Raw genomic sequence first — 7,645 nt, 5'->3', positions numbered from 1 at the left:
TGAATGGAATCCCACTCATTATTTGAAGCTTCTTCCCAGAAGGGAGCTTCCGGAGGTCATAGCTTCCTTATAGTTTGGGGTTCAGACTCTACCGTAAGAGTCACAAAATCTGGACCAAACTTTCTCGGTTCTGACCCTCTTACTTCTTCTAGGTTCGGTTTCAGCATCTAGAGACGGGGGTTGACTAGTCGAAGGAACATCTGAGAGATCATCGCGGACCCTTTTATGAGGTCCAGACCCTAAAGGGAAAATGTGTTCGAAAAACACTGCATCTCTGGATTCCATTATGGTGTTCTCACCAATTACCATGAACCTATAAGCACTAGTGTGCTCAGGATATCCTAGGAAAACACAATCTACAGTTTTAGGTCCTATTTGGTTTTCTTGGAACGAGGAGTGGCCACCTTGGCCAAACACCCCCACACTTTAAAGTATGCATAGGACGGTTGTCTTCCTTTCCATAACTCATATGGAGTTTTGTCGGATTTCTTAAATGGAACTCGGTTCAAGATAGCAGAGAGAATTGCTTCCCCCCACAGGTTCGAAGGTAGCCCTGAACTAGCTAACATAGCGTTCACCATATCTATGAGTGTTCGGTTTTTCCTTTCAGCTACTCCATTCGACTCAGGTGAAGAAGGTGCAGTAGTTTCATGAATGATGCCATTAAGTTTGCAGAATTCTCCTATAGGTATCACATACTCACCGCCTCGGTCCGACCTAAGAGTTTTAATAGTAACACCTCTTTGGTTTTCTACTTCAAGTTTATATAATTTGAAAGCGTCTAAGGCTTCATCTTTACTTCTAAGAAGATAAACCTGACAGTATCTTGAGTGATCATCTATAAAAGTGATGTACCATTTTTTACCTCCTCTAGTTGGTGTTGATTTCAAATCTCCCAAATCGAGTGGATTAATTCTAGGGGATTGTACTACGTTCAACCTTTTGTTAAGGGTTTTCTTGCATATTTAGATTCAACACAAATTTCACATTTATGACCTCTGTCAAAGTTTATTTTAGGAATGCATCCTAATTTAGCAAGTCTTTCAATGGATTTGAAATTAACATGTCCTAGTCTATCATGCCAAACATGTGAGGAGTCACAAACATAAGCAGAAGAAGATGCATTGTCATTCAAGTTCAAAGAAAGTACACTAAGCTTAATCATGTTTCAGTGACATATCCTTTTCCTACGAAGTCACCACCTTAGAGATTACAACTTTGTTAGACTCAGCTACAAATTTAAAACCTTTCCCAAGTAAGATGGTTTCTGAGATAAGATTCTTGCATATGTCCGGGACGTGATACACGTCATTCAATGCGAGAGTTTTTCCTGAAGTGAGTTCAATTCAACCTTGCCTTTTCCTACCACCACTTTAGAGGTAGAAGAGTTTCCCATAAACAATTTCTCATCGTCTCCTACTTTGTTATAGGAGGAGAAAGCATTTCTGAACTTACAGACATGCCTGTGGCTCCAGAATCAAGCCACCAGTCTCTCACATTGGTCACATTAGAGACAAGGTTGACTTCAGACACCATGCCAGTAAAATATCCAGAATCATCTACTACGTTTGCCTTATTTTTCTGTTTAGGATCATTTTTGGTCTTTTTAGGTGCCCTACAGTCTTTGGCCATATGACCGGTTTTCCCACAGTTATAGCAGTCGCCTTTGATGGTGTTTTTGGAGACACCACCCTTTGGCTTAAGATGGTTACCTTTGGAGTTACGTTGTTTGTTACGTTTACCATTTTTGCTGGATTCTCCGTGCCTTTTCTTTGACGCAGCATTATCGTCCAGGACATGAGCTTTGTTTGACATGTCTTTGCTCAGCATCAGGCTTTGTCCTTGCAGCACAGAAGTTCCTCCACCTGGATCTTTTTCCCCAGCTCCACCATGGTGATTTCGATTCTTGTGTCGCAGCCTCCTCTTGTACTCGTTCCATGAGGGTGGTAGCTTTTCAATCACTGCAGATACTTGTAGAGATTCATCAATATGCATGCCTTCAGCAAGAATTTCGTTGATGAGTAGCTGGAGTTCGACGAATTGTTCTACAACAGGCTTTTCATCAGTCATCTTATATTCCAGGAACCTAGCCACCAAGAACTTCTTGCTTCCAGCAGCTTGCAAGATATTTTTCTTCTAGGGCTTCCCATAAATCAAAAGCAGTAAATTCTCTTTTGCATTATAAAAGTCGTACAAGGAGTCATCCAGACAGTTAAGAATATGGTTTTTGCACATGTAATTCTTCCTAGTCCACCTATCCAGTCTATCTTCATAGCCACGGTCATGAAGCCTTCTTGAGGGTCTTTCTAAGGCAACTTCATCTAGCCTTTGGTCTTTTAAGAAGAATAACATTTTGGACTGCCATCGTTTAAAGTCTTTGCCACTAAACTTTGGGGGTTTGTCTACAGTACTCTTTCCCATGTTGTTACAAAAAAAATATAGTAAAGAGGATATTTCCTTTAGATTGTTGGAGAAAGAACTAATAATGTAACTGATAAGAAGATACTTAGCTCAAACCGATGTTGCTGGAGATGCACAGAAAATGTAGAGGCACGTATACGATACGCTGTCCTAAAGGCAATATCGCCTGCTACTCCGCTGAGATGCTATAGCAGTTGGCGAGTCACCTCCAGGATACAACTACTGATAGTACCCCTCAATGTAGCATACAAAGAGAGTACCCTTAGAACTTGGCAGTGTTAGCAAAAGCTAAAAAACAGAGAAACTAGAAATAAAAACTTATTTTCTGAAAGCAGAAGAAGAGATAGAGTTTAAGACGTTACAAACGAGAGGAAAAATGCATGCAACAAAACCATGCGTAAGACAGAAATACTGGATCTAATGAACCCGCACCCGCGTACGGGAAATGCAACCTTGCCCTAGTCTAGGCCTTCCCCCCTCACACAAAAGTCTAATGACCCAAGGGTCATGCCCTTTTAGCCAATTCTATGGTATTTAAGTCTAAAACGCTTTAGATTTTAGTCTATGTGGGACTATTGTTTTATCTATTCAAATGAAAAAACAAATAGTGGGCAATAGATCTAGAGATCAAAACATAGTCCATGCAAATTTGGTATAACAAAGCCGTTTTTTCTAACAGTTGCTGGTGAAGATTAAAAGAGAGGGTTTGATTTGAATTCAGTAGCAGGGAAAGACATGAATCAGTGGCTCAAGTGTGTGTGGTGATTGTAGCTCAAGGTGCAGGCTGAAATGGGTTCGAGTTGGATGAAATTTTGGTGAAAGTTTTCAAGCAATAATACAACTAAGAACTGAAGCTATTGTTTCCCAGTTTGTGGGAATGTATGAAGGAGATTGCTGCAGAGTTAGTGTGTTTGAATGAATTATGAATGAGGATTGTTGTAGAAACTTGAATTTACTGCAGGGAAGGTAATATAGAGAGGCTTAAAAATCACCAGCAAGTTGTCTCTATATTAACCGAGTCAGTGCACATAAACTGTTCGAGTAAAGACCTGAATAAATCTTCTTCACTAATTTAAGCTCTAGTTGAGTCTGTTTGCAAAGGATTTTGGGGGTATTTTCCATGGATGTCTGTCAAGGGTATGATGAGAAGTTCGATACAAGATGGAGATGAATAGTGAAAGGAGTTATCACTGCCATTGTTTCTCATCGTTGTGTAAACGGTGGAGCTGTTCTTACCTTGTGTTCCCAGAGTCAAGGCAGGGTTGCAAAGTAGTTCAGGCAGGTAAGGAAGGTGATGATGTTGCTGGGATTTATTTTGTGGGTCTTTACGAAGGGGTTTTGAAAGATAATCGGAGCTTGAAGGAACACAGCAGGAGTAGTTTGATCGTGGGACTGATTTTGGTTTTATTTTGAGCTGAAGTTCAGTCTTAAGAACATGTATTGCAGGTAAACATGAAATGTTGATGATTGTGTTCAAAGAAGCTGCAGATTGGAATGGTTTGAGTTGAGCAGTTGTTGAAGCTGATTGCAGAGATGGGTTCATGTTGGTGATGTTGTTTGTTACTGGAAATAACATGGACGAGATGAAGTTGAGCATCAGTTGGAGTTGAAGCAATAGGTGGTGTTGTTGCAATGGAAGAAATAGAAAGGGTGTTGCTTCCATGGTCAAAATGGATGTGTTAGTATGGATTGTGGAGTGATAAATGTCTTTTATGATTGGTGTTGGTGTTTGCTGCCCAGGGTTAGGAGATGCTGAGTTATTGCAGCTGCAGGTGGATATGGAACTGATGGCTTATGGGTTAGTATTGGCACGAGTTTGAAGGATGTTTTGAGGGATAGCTGATGCATTTCAAGAGCTTGGTCCTGAGTTGGTTGTTGTTGAGTTTACAGGGAGCGTGGATGGATGCAGTTGCTGTCTTGAACTAAAATTGGTGAACGCAGGTGGAGATAATGGTTATGATGGTGCTGCTCCTGCTGGAATGGTGCGACTGCACTGGCTAGCTTAGATGGAGGTCTGTTGGCAATGAAGACAAGCAGTGAGTAATGTACAAAAGAAGTGGAAGGCAGGCTGGAATTGAGCTAAGGATGGTCAAGCCAAGGAAAGTAGTATTGCAGATGCGATTCAAGTGGTGGTACTGAGTTGCGGCTATGTTTTGAGCCGAGAGTAATGGAGATATGGATGGAGATGTTGCTGTTTGAATTGGATTCAGAGACAAGAAACTGCCAGGGAATGTATGAACTGAAGTGTATGCTTGCAGGGAAATTCCAGAACTGCAGAAACTGTGCAGAAACGCAGCGAGAATGGCGAGCCGGTGGTACTAGTTCCGGTTGTCAGATTTTGGTGCTTGAAGCATGAATCGCAAAGTTTCATTGAATCATCAAGGGGTACGAGTCGGATGCGAGAGTTGGCTGCGGGATATATGAGTTTGAAGTCTTTTGGGTGTGTTTTCGCAAGAACAAGGAATTGGTTTAAATGGTTCTTCTTGTGAATGTTTGAACTGCTGGAAGTATATGATTCCCTTGTGACAGTTTCAGCAGCCTGAGACAAGTTCAGCTTGCCAAAATCAATTTCCGGTGACCGGATTCCATTGATGACGTCTGTACTCAGGCGACCAGTTTCACACAAAAATCCAGAGACTTATTTTCACTCATGGGCTTGGTGGACCACGTAAAGATGGACTTTGAGAAGTAACTTAATATGGGAAATAGTATCCTTTTGGGATAAGAGCTATAAAAAGAAAAAATTTAGCCTATTATCATGATCATCTTTTGCTTCTACTTTTGTTCTAGGGTTTAGAAACATGAAAGCTTTTCTTTTTCTTCTTGTTATGAACTCCATGAACATGAGCTAGAGTTTTATGATTGGTTAATGATTAAGTTGGATTTCACATAAGATGATTTTGGGTTTAATGAATTAGTTTTGTCTCATAATTATCGTTCATGATTATATGGAAATATAGTTATATGATTGACGTATTATAGCATGATTTGATTGTTTGTTTTGTCAAGTTGCAAACTGGTAGAACTTGTAATCACATTTATTGCTAGTTTAGGGTTTATCATCGAGCGATATCCTTGAACACAAGTAGCATAAATATGGTTATAACTTATAGTGATATATCCTTGTAATCATATGAGAAACGTGACCTTTGTTCGAATTGTTTGCGCAATGTATTTCAATTGCATTGATTAGCCTAATTTCATGAATCTTAATGCTCCATGGGAATTGAACTTGATTAGCGCAAAACGTTAGGTTATTCTTTTGGTAGAATTCATACTTGCATCGTTTTACATGTATGTGTGATGATAAGAGGAAATTGCAGGATATTCTTTTGATTAGGTATCTTAAGGGTTCTGATAATGAGAGATTAAATATCAATCTAGTTATTAAGACAAGAACGTGTTAGTGAATGAAAACGAAATCCTTTACCAATACTTTCACATATCCTTGAGTTGATTTGTTTACTTTTATCTATTTGCTTTTATTGTAGTTTACTTTATAAAAATCAGAAAACCCCCTAGTGTTACCATAAGAAACCGAAGCATATTGACAACCTAGACCTCTCTGTGGGAACGATCCTTTCTTGCCCTTGCTTCATTATATATTTTGAGTAGTAAGAAAGTGTAATTATTTTTGACGCTTACGACAGCGATCAACAACATCGGCCCGAGAAGCGGTCAAAGCATTACTAAGGGCAAAAGCCTCAGCTTTGGCATCATCCCTCTCCCGAACAAGTCGTTGTATATAGTTCTGGACTTCAGGATCGGGGGAAGATCGAGCTTGATGCAACTCTTCTTCCAAGCCTGTCACCTTATCTTCCAAGCGAGAAATATCCTCATGGGCCTCACGAAGATTTTCCCGAGTCCACAACAAAGCACCGTTAAATAGGCGGGGATCATAGTTAAATTTATTCTGCATATCGACCATCTGCTCTCGTCTTTCTCGATGACGTGCAACCAGTTCGTTATGTTCATCAGCTCGGGCATTCCACTTCTCAGCTTCATCCTTAATCTTCTTTGCTAATTCCCGAATTAGAGAGGTTTGACGAGTCCTCTCACTTCGAAGCCATGTTAACTCTCTGACATCACTCGCTGAAGATAGTGCGAGGAGACTCAGACAGCACGCTAAGGAGACGAAAGGGAGATGAATGGGAAAGTAGAATAAGAATACAAACCTTTAGAAGATGAAGCATCGTTACGGGCTTTCTCCAACTCACTACGAACCATACCAAGTTCAACACGAAGCTTCTCCTCTTCGGCTCCAAGCTATTCTTTTCCTTTCAACCGGTTCTTTAATTCAAGTATCTCTTTATCTTTAGCAAAGATAACGTCCTCGGCGGCGGACAATTCTTCTTCCCCATGACGAAGCTTGGCTTCTAACTCGAGGGATTTCTCCTTAAAAAACTGATACAAAGTATGGTTACAATGTTCGCTTCTCAGCATCTGCGTTTCAAATAGATAAATGATGATTATAAGTAATCACGACAGAACACCAGGCAATTTATAAGGAATTACGATGACTTAACTCAAGCATCCGCTGCTGAGGAAAACCATATTGATACCCATCATCTATGGCCATCGTATCAGCAACAACGGACGGGGGATCAATTAGAAGGCTAGTAGAAGTGGCCATTAAATCCTTGTACCACACTTCTAAAACCCTCCCTTCAGAAGATCGCTGCATCATCCGACGAGTGAAAGCATCAGAATTTTTCTCACCGGGAACTATCGGAGCAGGATTTGGCACGAACATCAAGTTATTTTTCTTTAACCAGTCAAGGATGGCATCGTCACCATCCTGCATTAAGGATTGTGGAAAATCCTCGGAAGATAACCCAGCAGAAGCCTCAGTAGCAACAACATCCTTCCCAGCGTCGGAATTTTTCTTAGCTTCGAGTTTTCTCCCAGCCTATGTTTCTTATCAGCAAGGGCATCTGCATCCTAGCCATCAGAACTCTCTTCCGCTTCGGTAATTTTCTCACCAACGGTCTTACCAAGAACATCCCAATCATTTTTTGGGGAAAGCAAGGAAAACTCTGAAGCGACCCCCATGGTAGCGTTCATATCAATTGGCTCACCCGCGGAATAGATCTTGCCAAAGGAGAACTCTTGACATGCGACAAGAATAGATAACGAAGGACCAACGTCTTCGTTCATTGGTTCGGTAGAAGAAGTAAACCCGACGCCACCACCGGGGGCATCTTCTGTCTCTACAGCTCCACTA

This window comes from Papaver somniferum, chromosome 5 (assembly GCF_003573695.1).
Source record: "Papaver somniferum cultivar HN1 chromosome 5, ASM357369v1, whole genome shotgun sequence".
Classification (NCBI taxonomy): Eukaryota; Viridiplantae; Streptophyta; class Magnoliopsida; order Ranunculales; family Papaveraceae; genus Papaver; species Papaver somniferum.
Note: the sequence above shows the minus strand (reverse complement) of the source record.